The sequence below is a fragment of the Hippopotamus amphibius genome, chromosome 12 (assembly GCF_030028045.1).
Source record: "Hippopotamus amphibius kiboko isolate mHipAmp2 chromosome 12, mHipAmp2.hap2, whole genome shotgun sequence".
NCBI classification, from domain to species: domain Eukaryota; kingdom Metazoa; phylum Chordata; class Mammalia; order Artiodactyla; family Hippopotamidae; genus Hippopotamus; species Hippopotamus amphibius.
The window spans coordinates 64,401,910-64,421,627 of NC_080197.1; positions in this window are offsets into that span (position 1 = coordinate 64,401,910).

Consider the following 19,718-nt stretch of genomic DNA (forward strand, 5'->3'; position numbering starts at 1 on the left):
GTGCTGCCAGTCATGAGCTAAGAACTGGAGGAGGACTAGGTTTAGAGCGAAAGTGTGTGAATTCAGTTTTCAGCACATTGCATTGAAGGTGCTTTTGAGGCATTCAAGTGGAGATGTCAAACAAACAGCTGGAGAGATTCACCTGAGACAGTGATGTGCTTCCAGATATTTGTCTATGGCTAGTCCTGAGATCACCTAGGGACAGAATATAAAGCAAGCAAAGCTGGAGGCTGAAGCATGGACTGATTATGTAGTTCATGAACTTGACCAAATTCTCTTCCATTCATCATTTGGTTCCTAATAAGTACTGAATAAATGTTTGAAGAATAGAATCTTTTAATATTTTCAATGATTATTTGGACCTCATCCTGAGCTGGTCATAAGAGCAAGTAAAACATCAGATGGTATATCTCCTTCCCTAATTCCCTCTCAGTTACACATTTTTTAGGGAGTGGAAAGGATTCAACATTAAGAATCATTTCTTTGGTGTCTGGATGCAGCACAGTAGAACAGAACTCTAACCACCATGCTTTCACCAAACCTCACTGCCATTTCCTCTGGGAAATCCTTTCCTTGTGCTCCCCATCCCATAGAAGAAAATGCCACCTTTGGATCTCCCTATATGGAAGATGCATTTTCACGGTAGCAACACCCATCATTCCATTAGAGCATCAAGCGTTTCTTTGTTTGTGGGTCTGTCTCCCTGCAAGACTGTGAGCTCTTTAAAGGCAGGTATGTTGTCAGAATCCATCTTTGTATCTCTAGCACATTGCTTAGCTCAAAGTAGGACATGCTCAATACATTTTTTTTTAATCAAAACTTTAGTTTTTTTAGCGCTGTTTTAAGTTCACAGCAAAATGAAGCAGAAAGTACAGAGTTCCCATATCTCTACACACCCATAGCTTCTCCCACTATCCACCACCAGGGTGGGACATTTGTTACAACTGATGAACCTATATTGACACATCACAATCATCCAAAGTCCATAGTGTACCTTAGGGTTCACTATTGGTGTTGGACAAATGCATAATGACATGTATCCATCATTATAGCATCACATAGAATAGTTTCCTGCTCTAAAAATCCTCTGCACTCTTTCTATTCTTCTCTGCCTCCTTCTAACCTCTGGTAACCACTGATTTTTCTCCATAGTCTTGCCTTTTTCAGAATGTCATATAGTTGAAATCATACAGTATGCAGCCTTTCCAGAATGGCTTCTTTCACAAAGTAATATGCATTTAAGCTTCTTCCATCTCTTTTCATGGCTTGATAGCTCATTTCTGTTTAGTGCTGAATAATATTCCATTGTCTGGAGGTATCACAATTTATTTATCCATTCACCTCCCAAAGGACATATTGGTTGCTTCCAAGTTTTGGCAATTATGAATAAAGCTGCTATAAACATGTGTTCATGTTTTTGGTGTGAACACAGATCTTCAGTTCATTTGGATAAATACCAAAGAGTGTGATTGCTGGGTTGTATGGTAAGAGTATGTTTAGTTTTCTAAGAAACTGACAAGCTGTCTTCCAGAGTGGTTGTACAATTTTGCATTCCCACCAGCAATGAATGAAAGTTCTTGTAGCACCACTACACACCTATTAGAATAGCCAAAATGCCTTTTAAAAGTTTTTAAAATTTCTACCTAAATGGATAGATTATATTTATTGGTAAGGTGATGTGAAGTACCTCAGAGCTAAGAATTACTCAGGGGTTTCCCTTTCAGGAAAGCCCCAAAAGAAAACTTACAAAACTTTATGAAAATTAGATTAGAAATAAAATGTAGATTTAATTTATTGGGTTCCAATTAGTTTATAAAAAGTATTCTCTATATTTTTATAAAAAGTATAACGTTGGCAGATTAATAAGAACAAGAAAGAAGTAGTTACTAAGTGTACCTGCATGTTGATTAGGGGGGAAATCTAAATGGAGAAGTTAATTAAAAATTTAAAGGGACACTTCAGGAAGTTTATTAATCTTTGCTGATTAAAATAAATGACAATAATTTGTTGCTCTATATCATTTGGGAAGAAGTAGGACATTAGGTCGTTAATGTTTGCCTGTTTGTAAGATGAGCCCAAGTCATAAGTTATGTCTACAATGCTGTCCTTATTCACTTGAAATGCCCTTTAATATCCTCCTACCCGATTACTTAAGAACACTTCAGCTTCATAAATTGTGAGCTGTTTGGACAGGTTGGTTCAATTAAGAGTATACCAAAAAAAAAAAAAAAAATCCATATAACTATTGTCATAAAATTCTTTAAAATTACGCAAAAGCCACATGATCTTCCTGAAGTAAGACTGAAACACAAACAGAGCTGTTTTCTTTCTACTGTGTGTTATTAAGTTTAATTGCTTCATTCTCGTGATTGCTTTTGAAAGAGAAGGAATCAATCAAGCTTTCACCAAAAGCGGATACCACTGCATTATGTATGAGGTTGGCAAGGGAAAAGAGACCTGTGACCTAGAAGGAAATCAGGATCTAAAGCACTTACAAATGTGAGTCTCTTACGTGTCCAAGTCTCCTTTGTCAGGAGGCATGCTGCCCTTGAACGTGAACTTCAACATTATTCACTTAATATAAATTTCTCAGGTTTATTTGTTAAGATCGTGCAGGCCCTTCATTGTGAAAAGGATGCTACGGATACATTAAAGACAATATAAAGATACACTTTCCCCAGGAGTGTTGAAAAGGTTCTGTCTACACTGCCTCCTTAAATTCCTTGGGAATTTACAGCATTGCTTTTGAGGTGACAAAGCAGGATTAGGGGTGGTAGTGATGGAAGAAAATGTGCCTGTGTTTGAATCTCCTGGTCCCCTGGGGGGAAGGCTTTGGTCTCCTTGGCACCAGAGTTCAACAAGCGGAGTGAGTTGGCCTAGATTCTTCATTTAAATGCAATTATTTCACATCTGAATTTTTTTTAAAGAGATGTGCAATTTATTTACTTTTATTTATTTACTCTTGGCCGCACCCCAAGGCATGTGGGATCTTAGTTCCCTGTCTAGGTATCGAACTCAAGTCCACTGCACTGAAAGGCGGAGCCTAACCACTGGACTGCTGGGGACGTCCCTCACATCTAAGTATTTTAAGTGAGATGCTAGGGGTAGAAAAATAACCCTGTGTTTCTCCCCTCATTTCTGAATCTGTCTACACATTAATGAGTTTGTTTCCTTGCTATATAATACGAGGTCACCACTGGGAAATGGGGAACATTCACAGTGATCGATTGATTAATTGATTGACTTGAGATATACATACAATGTACATGTATGTATATAGCATTCACAGAGTTTTAAAGCCACGATATAACCCATGTTACCCTCCAGCACAGTTCCAGAGCAATTTCTCATATTGAAAGCCTTCTCATCCAACCTGCTAGCAAGATTGAGCTTTAACTAATCTGTAATTTGTTTATCTTTGTAGGCAAGATGCAACAGGCTGGAGAAACAGTTAGCAAAGACAGGATATCTTAGTTGGGGTGAAATCTTAGAAGGGAAAATAAGAATTTGGTAGAGAAAGCATCTTTTAACAGCCTTCTCCCTAGAAAAATCCCATCATCTTCTGGTCTGAGATTTGTTTCGCTAATCATTATAGTTCCATTGGACCTAGATATCATTAACAAACAACTTAAAAGCCATGTTTCTATCAAAAGGCATTCTTTTCTTAAGTGTCTAGTTTCTAATAATTTTAGTCTGTCAAATGGTTGAACTCAGAGCTGGGCTTCCAGAACACACAGCCGTTCTTTTACAGCCCTTGGGAGAATGGAGAGGAGACATAGTTTTTGAGTGCCTCCTTAGAGTGAAGTACAGAACTTGGCAATTTCCCAACTTCCTTGATATACAGAAGAGGAAACTCTAGGATAAGTTAGGATGTCTGAATACAGGCAGATGGTTGGGTAAACCGTAAGCAGGGACCACAGTGCGGTTCACCTCACCATACCCAGTACCTTGCTAAAGAAGCGATCCCGGGTAGGAAGGGAGAAAGGGAGGGATCGTCACTCAACTAGAGCAACTAGAATAGAAAAGTAATGAAGTTGTGGGTGTCCTCTTTGTTTGGGCGGTGTTAACAGAGTGTCCTTCTGTGCCTTAACTATGTCTTATACAGCCTATACAACGTGTAGCGCAATGCCGTAAATACGGTGGATGCTCGAAGGAGGTTTTTACAATTAATTCCATTATCATCCTTTAAAATATGTTTAGGACTTCCCCAGTGGTCCAGTGGTTAAGACTCCATGCTTCCATGGCAGGGGGCATAGTTTCGATCCCTGGTTGGGGAATTTCTGCATGCCTCGTGGGGCAGCCAAAACAAACAAACAAAAGCAAAAAAAACACACACAGACAAAAAACACAAATGTCTGATGTCAGTTGTCATCACTGCTGCAAACAGATTTTGATCATAATTTGAGTCCATTTCCTCAGGCAGATAAACACTGGTACTGGATTATAATGACATGAGCAAGGGCTGGGTTGTGAGCTCCCACTGCAACTCCAGCGAAAAATCTATTAATATCACATTAACACTTCAGAATTTGGTTAGTGTCTTAATTAAAAGGCACTAGGCATTAAAGACAAGCTGACCCAAATAATGCTAGCTGTCAGGTGCTGAAATGTCTGTATCCACGTGCTGTAGAATCTCTTACCAATGGTGTCCTCTGACTAATTGCAGGGGCCCCAACATAAGCATAGGGTGAAAGGATCACATGCTTCCACTGCTATTCTGAAGGCAGAGGAAAAAGAACATACTGAGTGTGGAGAAATTTGGAGAGTGCTGCCAGAGAGCAGTCGATGACCAACCAGACATCCTACCTCTGGGACAAAATGTCTTCCTTGTTTCCTGAAGTCAGTAGAACCATCTGAACTTAGGAACATGCCCTAGAGTTTCTCTTCTCTTTCTAGAGGAGAAGTGAGGGAAGAAATTGTTCTCTTTTGCACAATTTTATATTGAATTCAATAGGTAACTCATTGACTAAGTTCCCCACAAAAACTCAAATACTCAAGTTTGAGTCTTGCTAGTATTGTATCACAAATGACCACAAACCGACTGGTTTAAAACCACACCCACTGATTAGCTCACAGTTCTATAAGTGAGAAGTCCTAGTGGGCTTGACTGGGCTTTCTCTCTGCTCCAGACAAGGTCAAAATTAAGGTACCAGCAGGGCTGGGCTCTTATCTGCAAGATTTGATGAAGATTCTCTTTCAAGCTCTTTCAGGTTGGTGATAGAATTAGTTCCTTGTGGTTGTAGGACTGAGAGCCCTGTTTCCTTGCTGGCTGCCAACAGGGGCTGCTCTTTGTTTCTAGGGGCTACTTGCATTCCTGGTTTTGTGGCCCTTTCTATTATTTTTTAAATAAATAAACAAATTTATTTATTTATTTATTGGCTGTGTTGAGTGTTCACTGCTGCACGAAGGCTTTCTCTAGTTGTGCACAGTAGGGGCTACTCTTTGTTGTGGTGTGTAGGCTTCTCATTGCAGTGGCTTCTCTTGTCGCAGAGCACAGGCTCTAGAGTGTGGGCTTCAGTAGTTGCAGCACACAGGCCCTAGAGCACACGGGCTTCAGTAGTTGTGGTGCATGGGCTTAGTTGCTCCGCAGCATGTGAGGTCTTCCCAGCCCAGGGATCAAACCTATGTCCCCTGGCTCATAGGCTTAGTTGCTCCGCAGCATGTGAGGTCTTCTCAGCCCAGGGATCAAACCCATGTCCCCTGCATTGGCAAGCAGTTTCTTTACCACTGCACCACCAGGGAAGTCCCAAGATCTCCATGATTTTAAAGGGCTTGTGGGAATTCCCTGACAGTCCTGTGGTTAGGACTTGGCACTCTTACTGCTGAGGACATGCATTCAATCCCTGGTCGGGGACTAAGATCCTGCAAGCTGTGCAGTGTGGCCAAAAAAAACAAAGTGGAGGGGGGACTCATGAGGGAGATTAGGCCATCTGGATAACCTCCTTTTTCCATATAATATAACCTAATCACGGGGGTGATAGGTCTTCATAGTCACAGCTTCCACCCCATACTCAAAGGGGAGGGGATTATGCAAGAGTAAGGTTCCCTAGGGGTCATGCTTAGAATTCTGTCTACCCTAAGTTTCAAAGTCTGTTTTCTCTCAATGGATGGTAAAGAAAGGAGACCATCAGGTACACCATGAAGGTGTTCATTTCTTCCCTTTCGACCTTCTTGTTGCGAGGATTGGAAAAGGCAAAGCTGATGATTTTGAAGTCTCTGGGCAAAGTGATCTACCTGGGCCATAAGGAGGTTGGGGGAGAGGGGACCTCACTTTCCCACTTGAATTTGTTGCTCTTTTAAAACCGAAGTCAGACTTTCAGAAAGTTAATGCACTTCCTGTTAGTCTCTTTCCCTGTCTGTGAGATCCCACATTCCTATAGCCTTGGGGGACAGAGAGATAATAAAATTTGATTACAGGCATACTTGGGAAATATTGCAGATTCAGTTCCAGACCACTGCAATAAAATGAATATTTCAATAACATGAGTGACAACTTTTTTTTGGTTTCCAGTGCACATAAATGTTATGTTTACATTATACTGTAGTCTATGAAGTGTGCAATAGCATTATGTCAAAAAAACAGCGCTCATATCTTAATTAAAAATTCTTGCTAAAAAACACTAACCATCATCTGAGCCTTCAGCAAGTCACTTAACAGTAACATCAAAGATCACTGATCACAGATCACCATCACAAATATAATAATAATGAAAACATTTGAAATATTGCAAGAATTACCAAAATGTGACACAGAAATACGAAGGGGGCAAATGCTGTTGGAAAAATGGTGCCAACAGACTTGTTCAACGTGGGGTTGCTCCAAAACTTCAATTTGTAAAAACACAACATCTGCGAAGCCCAATAAAGGGAAGCTCAGTAAAACAAAATATGCCCTTATTAAAAAACAACAAACATTATGACATACGCATTCAGCAAAGATTTTTTTAAATTTATTTTATTTATTGTATTTATTGGCTGTGTTGGGTCTTCGTTGTGGCATATAGGCTTTCTCTAGTTGCGGCGGGCTGGGGCTACTCTTTATTGAGGTGTGCGGGCTTCTCATTGCAGTGGCTTCTCTTGTGCAGCACGGGCTGTAGGTGTGTGGGCTTCAGTAGTTGTGGCACTTGGGCTCTGTACTTGTGGCTCACAGGCTTAGCTGACCTGCGGCATGTGGGGTCTTCCCCGACTAGGGATCAAACCCATGTCCCCTGCATTGGCAGGCGGATTCTTAACCACTGTGCCACTAGGGAAGTCCCAGAGAAGATTTACTATGTGTAATAGCACTCTGCTAAGTGGCGGGGATACAGCGATGATACACACACGTAGTTGCTGGCCTCAGTAGTCACTGCTGTGATAGGGGTAAAGCTAAAGCTGTGAGGGACACAAAAGAGCAGAGTTTTATCCTGAGAGGGATGATGCAGTCCACAAAGGCTTCTAGAAAAGTGAGGTCTAAGTTGACTCAAGGGTAAGTAGGCATTTCTTAGACAAGGGCAGAATGTGCCTGAGTGAGTGTTTGTGTGCCTGCAGGATGATTGTCCCAAACAGAGGGAATGACCTGTCCTTGTGGTCGACTTGGATCTCTACATTCCACAAAGCCTGAGCAAGCAGTCAGATCTAAGAGGACAGGGTAGTGAGAGGATTAAGTGCACAGACTCTGAAGCCCTCTGTCTTTTTTAAAACAATTGTGGTAAAATACACTTAAGATAAAATGTACTATTTTAACCATTTTAAAGTGTGCAATTCAGTGGCCTTAAGTACATTCATAACTATCGTGTGTAAAAATGTCATTTCTATCTAGCTACAAAACTTTTTCATCACCCCAAATGGAAACCCCTGGGACTTCCCTGGTGGTCTAGCAGTTAAGACTCCATACTGCCAATGCAGGGGACCAGGGTTCACTCACTGGTCAGAGAACTAGATCCCACGTGCATGTTTCAACTAAAGATCCCGCACACTGTAACTAAAGATCCTGTTTGTGGCAATGAAGATCCCGCATGCTGCAACTAAGACCCAGCACAGTCAAATAAATAAATAAATATTTTTTTAAAAAATGAACCTCAGATTAGAGGTTACATTAAAAAAAAAAAAAAAAGGAAACCCCATACCCATTAAGTAGTCACTTCTCATTTCCCCCACCTCTTCCCAGCCCCTGGCAACTATTAATCTGCTTTCTGTCTCCATGGATTTGCCTACTGTGGATATTTCATATCAATAGATTTATACAACATGTGGTCTTCTTTCACTTAGCATAATGCTTTAAGGTTCACCCATGTTGAAGTAGGTATCAGTACTTCATTCCTTTTTATTGCAGAGTAATATTCCATTGTATGGATATTCTACCATTTGTTTACCCATTTACCCACTGATGGACATTTTGCCTTGTTTCTGTCTTTTGGCTTTGTGAATAGTATAGCCATGAACATTTGTGTACAGGTTTTTGTTTGAATGCCTGTCTTCAATTCTTTTGGGTGTACACCCAGGAGTAGCATTATCAAGTCATGTCTAACTTGCTGAGGATCTACCAAACTGTTTTCTATAGGGGTTGCACCATTTTACATTCCCACTAACAGTGTGTGACGGTTCCAATTTCTCCACATCTTGCCAACGCTACCTGCTTTTTAATCTTAGTTCTACCACTCACCAGTTGTAAAACCTTCGAAAGTCCTTAGCTTTTCTGGACCTCAGTTTCCTCATCTGTGAAATGATGAAAATAATGGTGTTTCCTTTACCAGGCTGCTGTGAGGATTAAATTTAGCTAACATATACACATTTTAGTTAATATGTATAGGACAGTGTTTGGCATGAGTTGGTTGAACCATATGAAATTGCTGATTGACTGTTACTAATGTACAGAAAATGTAAATTTATGTGACTCAATCTAATAGCAAGCAGTGTATAACAACTTGTTTTAAGTAGGTAAGGGCCAACTCAATATAGTTTACCTTTTGTCTAAGATGATTAGGGCCCTCATTAGCGGGCTTCAAATAGGAAAGTGATATGATTACATATAGAAAATAGACTGAGGGACTTCCCTAGTTGTCCAGTGGTTAGGACTCAGAGCTTTCACTGCAGGGGACATGGGTTTGATTCCTGGTCAGGGAACTAAAATCCCACATGACCCTTGGTGTGGCAAAAAAAAGAAAACAGATTGAAAGTAAGGACTACCTCTGCATTTGGTTTAGAGGCTGGTGTAGTAGTTCCAGGTGGGAAATCATAGTGGTATTGAGGTTGGAACCGAAATTAGCAGGATCCTGTGGGGCTCCTGGGCATGGAATCCTGTCTGTCCCCTGTTTTCTTGCTTGTAGGGAACAGAATCCTACTTCCATGACCTTCCCTGAGTTCCAAAGGGCAGATTCCAACAGTTGCTAATCAAGGGAGGAGCAGCCAAGAAACCACCTGAGGCCAGGAACCAGAGAAACTCATCGAGATCACCTGAGACCAGATTAGAAGTGTGCAGGCCCTGCACACACCCTAATCTTATCAGCAACCCCACCCTTGAACCATTGCTATAAAATTCCTCACCAAATCCTCCCAGGTCGGGACACATAGGTTTGCAGGGCAGGAGCCTGCTGTGCCCATTTTTGCCTGGCAAAAAAGCTATTCTTTTCTACTTCACCCCAATCTCTATCTCTGAGATTCAATCTGGCACTGGTGCACAGAGGCTGAGCTTTCCGCATCAGATCTAAGTAGCTATAATCAAGAGAGCCTTAGAAAATAAAATAGACAAAAAGGTATATTGATCAGATGTAAGCATATGCTGATCTTGTTGATTTTACCTCTTAAAAATAAATATTACTCAATGCAGCTAGATTTCTCCATCTTATCACTTCACCTGTCTATGCTGTCATTATCTTTCAAGTAGACTGCTATAATGATCTCTTATAGCTTTTCCATCTCAATTATTGTTTTATTCCATATCTATTATTGATTTTTCCAATCTTGTCTCCATATTGCAAAGTGACATTAATAAAGTATTTCAGACATACAGAAAGGAATAAGGAATCATGAATATTCACGTATCTGACTCATATGTTAAGAAAATAAAAACAGGGAATTCCTGGCAGTCCAGTGGTTAGGACTCTGCACTTTCACTGCCAAGGACCTGGGTTGGATCCCTGGTTGGGGAACTGAGATCCCACTAGCTGTGTGGTGTGGCCATTTAAATAAATAAGTAAAAAAATAAAACTAAAAATACATCTGGTTGTGTCCCTCTTGTAACCCTCTCCAATCACATCCTCCTCTCCTCAGTCTACCTGTATTTAAATATTTCAGGGACTTCCCTAGTGGCACAGTGGTTGAGACTCCACCTGCCAATGCAAGGAACATGGGTTCAATCCCTGGTCCAGGAAGATCCCACATTCTGCAGAGTAACCAAGCCCATGAGCCACAACTACTGAAGCCTGCGTGCTCTAGGGCCTGCATGTTGCAACTACTGAGCCCACATGCTGCAACTACTGAAGCCCATACCCTCGAGCCTGTGCTCTGCAAAGAGAGAAGCCACCACACTGAGAAGCCCATGCACCACAACGAAGAGTAGCCCCTGCTCTCTGCAACTAGAGAAAGCCCACGTGCAGCAATGAAGACCCAACACAGCCAAATAAATAAAATAAAATAAAATAATAAATACGTAAAAAAAATATTGCAGAAGGAGGTACCTACCATCCTGATTTGGGTATTTATCATTTTCTCCCATGTCTGTATACTTTTATAACATTAATATGTGTCCATGTATGTAATATTGTATATTTTCTTGAGCATTTTAATGCCTCATAGAGATGAAATCACATTGTATGTGTCGTTCTGACACTTCTCCCCACCCCCACCTCACTTAATCTCATATTAGTGTGAAGTGTTCATGCTGAAACGTGTCTTCCTGGTCCATTTATTCTCAATGCAGTGGAATCTTTCCATTGTATGCATATACAAGAATGACACAGTTATCTGTTCAAAAGGCAGATCCGATCATGTCAATCTCCTGCTCAGGATACCTCAGCAGTTTGCTGCTGCTTGAGGTTGAGGACTACAATCAGGTCTGGCTTGATTTCTGGCTCCTTCTACTGCCAAAGCCCATCCTAAGCCCCTGGCTTCTTCCCCTTCTATTAATTAACTCCTACTCACTCTTCAGATCTCAGCTCAAATTTACTTCCGTGAGAAAGTCTTCCCCAACACCTCTACCACACCTGTTAGATTGCTTCCCTTACATGCTTTCGTAACAATCTTTCAGAACAAATAATCACATGATTTCATTACTGTTAGTACCTCCTCACCCAACCTAAAAGTCTGCAGAGACCATATCTATTTTTGCTCATAATTGCATCTCCAACAGACTTACCAAGTGCCTGGCACTTAGTAGGCATTCAATAAAACTTGTCTGAATGAATGAGAAGAGAAATAAGTATTGGAAGTATTTTCCTGCCTAACAGATACATTCTTCTAATTAATTCTGCTTAATTTAAATGTGTTAGATACTGTTAAACCCACAATGTACTGATCCAGTAAGCTTTTATTCAGCAATTCATGAATCAAGTAGCATCATATCTAGCTGACAGAAAGGAGCTCTAAAGAGTTGTGCAAGGTGACAGATTTTATAGACAAAAGCTAGAAGGAACAAGGAATTATACTAGGCATTCCCTGATTGGTTAAAGCAGGACTACCTTCCTTATATGGGGTAAAGGTGAACTCTTGCTGGGTCAGGTAACTTGTGCTGAGCAGGCAAGTGCTGACTGGTTGACCTAGGTCTTCCTTTTCTGGGTGAGCTGAGAAGAGAAACTTAGTTAAGTTTTGGTTTGCTGACATGGGGCCTAGCATGAGCAACTGCATCTTGGGCCTATTTTAGATATTTTAATACTACTTATTCCATGATTTAATTTTGAACCCTGATTGGGTAGCCAGGACTGAATATACCCTTCCTCTGTAAACAACTAGAAAACTGGACAAAACATATGAAACTAGTCTTTTTCAGATACTGGACAACATGAGTGCATGACCTTGAACAAAGCTGAGAGAAGGGAAACCAATGAGGCAAATCCTATTTTGCTCTGATGCATTTTGGGGACAATGGTGCAGGGAGGGAGATCCCAAGCAGACATGGCACTCAATTCAAAAGATGAAAAAAAGACAAAAAGACTAAAGAACAGATGAGATAATAGCAAATAAATAGCAAGGTGGTAGATTTAAACTCAACCATGTTGATGGAATTCTCTGGTGGTCCAGTGGTTAGGACTTGGAGCTTTCACTGCCATGGTCCAAGTTTAATCCTTGATCGGGGAACTAAGACCTTCAAGTCTCATGGTACAGCAAAAAACAAAACAAACAAATGAACAAACAAAAAGCTCAACTATGTTGATAATTACACACCAATTAAGAGGCTGAGATTCTCAGACTGAATAAAAAAGCAAGGCCCAAATATTGTGCTATCTATAAGAAATGTGCTTTAAATTTAAAGACACATATAGGGTGAAAGTAAAAAGTAGAAAAGGATATACCATGCAAACACTAATCATAAAAAAGATGATATTCCTATATTAATATCAAAGTAGACATGCAAGCAGATAAGCCAAGGGGTCGCTGGAGAAAGAGAACCAGGCATGACTTTCTTGACATAAGAGAAGCCATTTTTGGCCTAAGGCATTTTGTGATCCAAGCCTGGCCATAATGCTTGCCCTTGAACAGGTCTCAATAATTAATGACCTTGAGATAGGATTAAGATGGCGGAGTAGGAGGACGTGTGCTCACTCCCTCTTGTAAGAGCACCAGAATTACAACTAACTGCTGAACAATCATCAACAGAAAGACACTGGAGCTCACCAAAAAAGACACCCCACATCCAGAGACAAAGGAGAAGCCACAATGCAACGGTAGGAGGGGCACAGATGCGTTACAATCAAATCCCATAAATGCTGGGTGGGTGACTCACAAACAGGAGCACAGTTATACTGCAGGAGTCCACCCACTAAAGTGAGGGTTCTGAGCCCCACATCAGGCTTCCCAACCAGGGAGTCCAGCAACCGGAGGAGGAATCCCCAGAGAATCAGACCCTGAAAGCCAGCGGGATTTGATTGCAGGACCTCCACAGGACTGGGAGAAACAGAGACTCCACTCTTAGAGGGCACACAAAAAAATGTGCTCACCAGCACCCAGGAGGAAGGAGCAGTGACCTGGTAGGAGACTGAACCAGACCTACCTGCGGGTGTTGGAGGGTTGCCTGCCGAGGTGGGGGGCAGCTGTGGCTCACCGAGGAGGCAGGGGCACTGGCAGCAGGGGTTCTGGGAAGTGCTTATTGGCGTGAGCCCCCCCAGAGTCCACCATTAGCCCCACCACAGAGCCTGTGGGCTCCAGCGCTAGGTGGCCTCAGGCCAAACAACCAACAAGGTGTGAACACAGCCCTACCCATTAGCAGACAAGCAGATTAAAGTTTTACTGAGCTCCGCCCACCAAATCAGATTAAAGCTTTACTGAGCTCCACCCACCCAGCCCTACCCACCATCAGTCCCTTGAATCAGGAAGCAGGCACCAGCCTCCTAGATAGCTTCCTGCACAAGAGGGCAGACAGCAGTATTAAGCAGTATCAGCAGTATTTCGTCTTGCAGAACTGAAAACCACAGCCACAGAAAGATAGAGAAAATGAAAAAGCAGAGGACTTTGTACCAGATGAAGGGACAGGATAAAGCCCCAGAAAAACAACTAAATGAAGAGGAGATAGGCACCCTTACAGAAAAAGAATTCAGAATAATGATAGTGAAGATGATCCAGGAATTTGAAAAAAGACTGGATGCAAAGATCAAAAAGTTTACTAAAGACCTAGAAGAATTAAAGAGCAAACAAACAGAGATATGCAACACAATAACAGAAATGAAAAATACACTAGAAGGAACCAATAGCAGATGAACTGAGGCAGAAGGGCAAATAAGTGACCTGGAGGACAGAATGGTGATAATCACTGATGTGGAAAAGAATAAGGAAAAAAGAATGAAAAGAACTGAAGACAGCCTAAGATACCTCTGGGACAATGTTAAATGCACCAACGTTCGCATTATAGGGGTCCCAGAAGGAGAAGAGAGAGAGAAAGGACCTGAGAAAATATTGGAAGAGATTATAGTTGAAAACTTCCCTACCATGGGAAAGGAAATAGCTACCCCAGTCCAGGAAGCGCAGAGAGTCCCAGGCAGGAGAAACTCAAGGAGAAACACGCCAAGACATATAGTAGTCAAATGGACAGAAATTAAAGACAGAGAAATGTTATTAAAAGCAACAAGGGAAAAATGACAAATAACATGCAAGGGAACTCCCATCAGGTTAACAGCTGATTTCTCAGCAGAAACTCTGCAAGCCAGAAGGGAGTGGCATGATATATTTCAAGTGATGAAAGGGAAGAACCTACAACCAAGAATACTCTACCCAGCAAGGATTCAGATTCGACGGAGAAATCAAAAGCTTTACAGACAAGCAACAGCTAAGAGAATTCAGCACCACCAAACCAGCCCTACAACAAATGCTAAAGGAACTTCTCTGGGCGGGAAACATAAGAGAAGAGAAGGACCTACAAAAACAAAAACAAAACAATTAAGAAAATGGTAATAGGAACATACATATCGATAATTACCTGGAATGTAAATGGACTAAATGCCCCAACCAGAAGACACAGACTGGCTGAATGGATACAAAAACAAGACCCATATATATGCTGTCTGCAAGAGACCCACTTCAGACCTAGGCACACATACAGACTGAAAGTGAGGGGATGGAAAAAGATATTCCATGCAAATGGAAATCAAAAGAAAGCTGGAGTAGCAATACTCATATCAGATCAAATAGACTTTAAAATAAAAAATGTTATAAGAGACAAGAAAGGACATTACATAAAGATCAAGGAATCCATCCAAGAAGAGGAGATAACAATTATAAATATATATGCACCCAATATAGGAGCACCTCAATACATAAGGCAAATGCTAACAACTATGAAAGAGGAAATGCAAGGCAGAAAAAGAGACACAGATGTAGAGAAGAAACACATGGACACCAAGTGGGGAAAGCAGGGAGGGTTGGGGGGGAGTGAATTGGGAGATTGGGATACCAAATTGTATACTCTAAATATATGCTGTTTATTGTCTGTTGACTGAATCTCAATAAAAGTTCTTAAAAAAAAATTAATGACCTTAAGGGAACAAAAAATGCAGAAACAAAGGACTGTTATCAGGCAAGTGAAGTAACAATAGCAAAGATAAATCAGTTGTAAAGACTCCCAGTTCTATTTCAGTGGTAAAGACTAGCCTACACCACTATCTTGTGCTGTCTTGCAGATTTAAATTCCCCCTTGGGCACTCAACTGCCAGGTCAACCAGAATCTAAGGGATGATGATGTTGACTTTTCCTGACCCTCAGAGACTTCAATCAACTAAAGCTTGGACTGGACCCCCCCAACCCCCTTCATGAATATGCATGAACTCTTAGCTTAAAACCTCCCCAATTTTGCTGTTCAGGGAGTCATTGCTTTGGGAAGAATCCCTGGTGTTCTCCTTACTTGCTGCAAGTAATAACAAATCCTTCCTTCTCCCAATCTTTGCCTTAATTGTGTCTTTTGGCTTGACACCCACCAAGAGGCTAACCCAGTTTTCGGGTAACAGACATAAAGACAAGCAATTTTACCAGAGTTAAAGAGCAGTACATTTCATAATGACCAAAAAAAGTCAATTCATTGAGAAGACATAGCAGTCTTAACTATGCACGTACCTAATATCAAAATTTCAAAATATGCTAAGTGAAACCTGACAGAACCAAAAGGAGAGATAGACAAATCCACCATCACAATTTTAGTTGAAGCTTTCAATACTGCTCTCAGCAACTGACAGAAGAAGAAGAAGATAGACTATCTTGGACACAAAAGATGTGAAGCAACATTAGCTTTTCAAGTACACATGAAAAATTTATTGAGATAGATAATATTTGGAGCCATAAATTAATCCTGATTAACATAAAATGACTGAAAAACTACAGAATGTTCCTTTTTATTACAATAGAATTAAATTGGAAATTAATTACAAAAGTTATCTGGGAAGTTGCCCAGATATCTGGAAATTAAACAAATTTCCTTGTAACTCATGGCTCAGAGAAGTTGCAAAGGAAACAATATTTGAAATGAAATACAATCCATCAAACAATCAAAAAAAAACGGATGAACTCTAGCTAGACTAAGAGAAAAGAAAGGGAATATACAAATTATCAATATCAGGAATAAAAGAGGGGACATCTCTGAAGATATTAAAGGTTAATAAGGGAGTAGCATGAAGAACTTTATATCAATCAATGAAATGGGCCAATTCATTGAGGCCATAAATTACTAAAACTATCTCAAGAAAAAAATAAAAAATTGTAATAGTCCTATATCTAATAACTAAATAAAAATATAGTTAAATATCTTTCTGCAAAGAAAACTCCATGCTCATATGGCTTCACTGGTGAATTCCATTAAACAATTAAGGAAGAAATAATACACAAACTCTTTCAGAAAATAGAGGAAGAAAGCTTTCTATGTCACTGTATGAGGTCATTATTTGCCAACACCAAAAAGCTGACAAAGTCATTATAAGAAAAGAAAGCTGCAGATTAACACCGATTGTGAAGGATAAACCCAAAAATCCTTAACAAAGCATTAGCAAATTGAATCCTGAAACAGAAATGCAAAGGACCTAAACTAGCCAAAACAATCTTAAAAATGAACAAAGATGGAGAATTTATGCTATCTGATTTCAAGACATATTACGATAATCCAGACAATGTCATACTAGGGAAAGAATATCAATTCCACTTCTATGTATTTAGTCCAACAAAATGAAGACGTTATGTCCATACAAAGACTTTTTTTTTATATCAATCTACATGCACCTTTATTTATAATAGCAAAAAACTAGAAATAACCCAAATGTCCATCAACATGAATGGATATATAAATTTTGGTATATCCATTCAATGGAATGTTACTTAGCATTAATACGGAATAAACTATTTATACATGCAACAACCTGAATGAATTTCAAAAACATTATACTAGGTGGAAGAGGCCAGACCCAAAAGTGTACACTATAAGAGTCTATACAAAACTCTAGATAAGGGACTTCCCTCATGGTGCAGTGGTTGAGAGTCCAGCTGCCAATGAAGGGGACACTGGTTTGATCCCTGATCCAGAAGGATCCCACATGCCGCGAAGCAACTAAGCCCACACGCCACAACTATTGAGCCTGCGCTCTAGAGCCCGTGAGCCACAACTACTGAGCCCGTGTGCTGCAACTACTGAAGCCCACATGCCTAGAGCCCGTGCTCTGCAATAACAAGCCACTGCAATGAGAAGCCACTGCAATGAGGAGCCCATGCAGCACAATGAAGATCCCCCGCTCACCAGAACTAGAGAAAGCCCATGTGCAGCAATGAAGACCCAATACAGCCAATAACTAAATAAATAAACAAAATTTTTAAAAAATGAAATGGTTAAAAAAAAATGCAGTCTCCTTGAATACACTCCAGACTTAGCGAATCAGAAAGTTGGGATGGTGGGGCTCAAGAATTTATGTTAAAACAAAACAAAATCCCCAAATGATTCTGTTGATCAGCTAGGTTTAAGAAATGCAGATACTCTAGGAAACATGGATAGTCAGGCAAGTTAAATTTGTTTGTAAACAGTATAGTCCTTGGGTTTCACCAGACACCTCGTGAATCTGCTAAGGGAACATGGTCCTTGAGTGCCCTTGACCTTCATTACTCTCTTAGCCTCAACCTAATCCACCTTCTGGTGGTAGGTAGCTCCCTCTGCCCGCCAGTTGTCATGTTTTTATACTGTTATTGTTTCCTAGTTTTTACCTTCTTTTTTCTCCCCCCCACCAGCCATGCCGTGTGGCTTTCAGGATCTCAGTTCCCCAAGCAAGGACTGAACCTGGGCCATGGTAGTGAAAGTCCCTAACCACTAGACCACCAGGGAACTCCCTAGCTTTTACCTTCTTTACTTCCTTTTTCTTTTGTAAAAGGAGGTAAAGGGATCATAGCTTATATATTTTATCCACAAAGTGTTATGTGCTGATTCCTGTTTTCCATTTAACCACAGGAATCTTTTGGGAATCAATTGCTGTCACTTTGAAAGCAATCACAGGCATCCCTTGAGTTTTTCAGAACATTTTGGCCCAGATACTGTGTAAGGTCAAAGCCTAGTGCTTCTTCAGACCTGAGGGCGTTTGGCCACGATAGTAGGTTTATGTGGTACTATTTTTTCAAATAGGGCTAATTTTGATTAAAAAATGTGAATCATCTATCACAATGTCTTACATTACCTCTGAGCTGTTCCATCAGGAATCAAACAAGCCAAATCAGTCTCAGCTCTGAGGAGAGCCTACGAATTACGTTGCTGTTCCTGAGATTTCCTTGGAGATGATGCATTTACAGTATCAAATTCTACCAGACCAACTCACAAACAACTTTCTCCTTAGCGTCCTGACCCATGACTTCTCTTCTTGGCATGCTCATCCATCTTCCTTCAGAATCAGGTTCTTCATGATTTTGAGCTGGGCCTGTTCCTGAAATAATTATCACCTGGCTTCACCGACTGAGCTTTAGTCAGGCAGCTGGGGATGTGCTGGAGTTTGTCCTCTTGGACACACAAGTGAAATGTAACAGACTGCAAAGAGCTGTATTTTCCAAAATGGCTTATTTATGGTTTTCTCTTTATACTTGGCCTTGAATTAATCTCAAAACTTTTCTCTACTCCGTTCCCTGTAGTGACCTAAATGGGAAGGAAATCCAAGAGAGGGGATATATGGATACATACAGCTGATTCACTTTGCTGTACAGCGGAAACTAACACAACATTGTTAAGCAACTATACTCCAATTTAAAAAAAAAGTTTTATGGCTAAGATTTGGAGGTCATGTTGGGGGCCATCATCAGGTTGATTTTAACTGACTGACTAGTTTATCACTTGTTTCAGGTCCAGTGAGAACTTAAAAATGGAAATGTATTTTCTTTTCCTTACTCTAAAACTAAGACATGATTGTTTTCCCCCCAAATTTAGGGAATGTAGAAATCTTTAAAGATCCAGAATTAACATTATCATATATATCAGGCTTTTCTGCAAATGTATAGTATACACGTGTATTTTTAACAACATGGAGTCCTGTGAAACACACCATTTTATCAACTACCCTTTTCACTAAATATTCAGTGAACCGCTTTTCAGAGATTAACCACGCCATAAGAAGTGGCTTCTTACAATGAATATCCTCTAATTTATTTGAACAGTTCCCCAAAGATGGACATGTAGGTTGCAGAGTACTTTTTACAGCATGGCTTACTCGACACCCACTTCGACTCCCTCCTCACTGCCCTCCTCAATTCTAAAAGCTGGAAAGATAAACACTTGTTTTCTCAGATACCCCTACAGGTCAGGTGGCCACTCATCTGGGCCTGGCCAATGAAACAGAAACTGAAGCAGCCGATCCTGCCTCCTGGGCGTCCTGCTCCCCACAGGGAGCCCCAGGTGCAGCAGACACTGCCAAGAGCAGAGCAGAAAGAGGGGAGCCCAGCTCCCTCACAGCATCCCTGAGTCTCCAGCCCTGGACGCCCCTCTGTTAGACTTCCAATGGCATGAGATAAATAGATGCCTTATTTAAACCACTAACAAAACAAACTACAAAATGCCTCTAGGTACTCACTAGGTTATTTCTAAGCAAAATTTC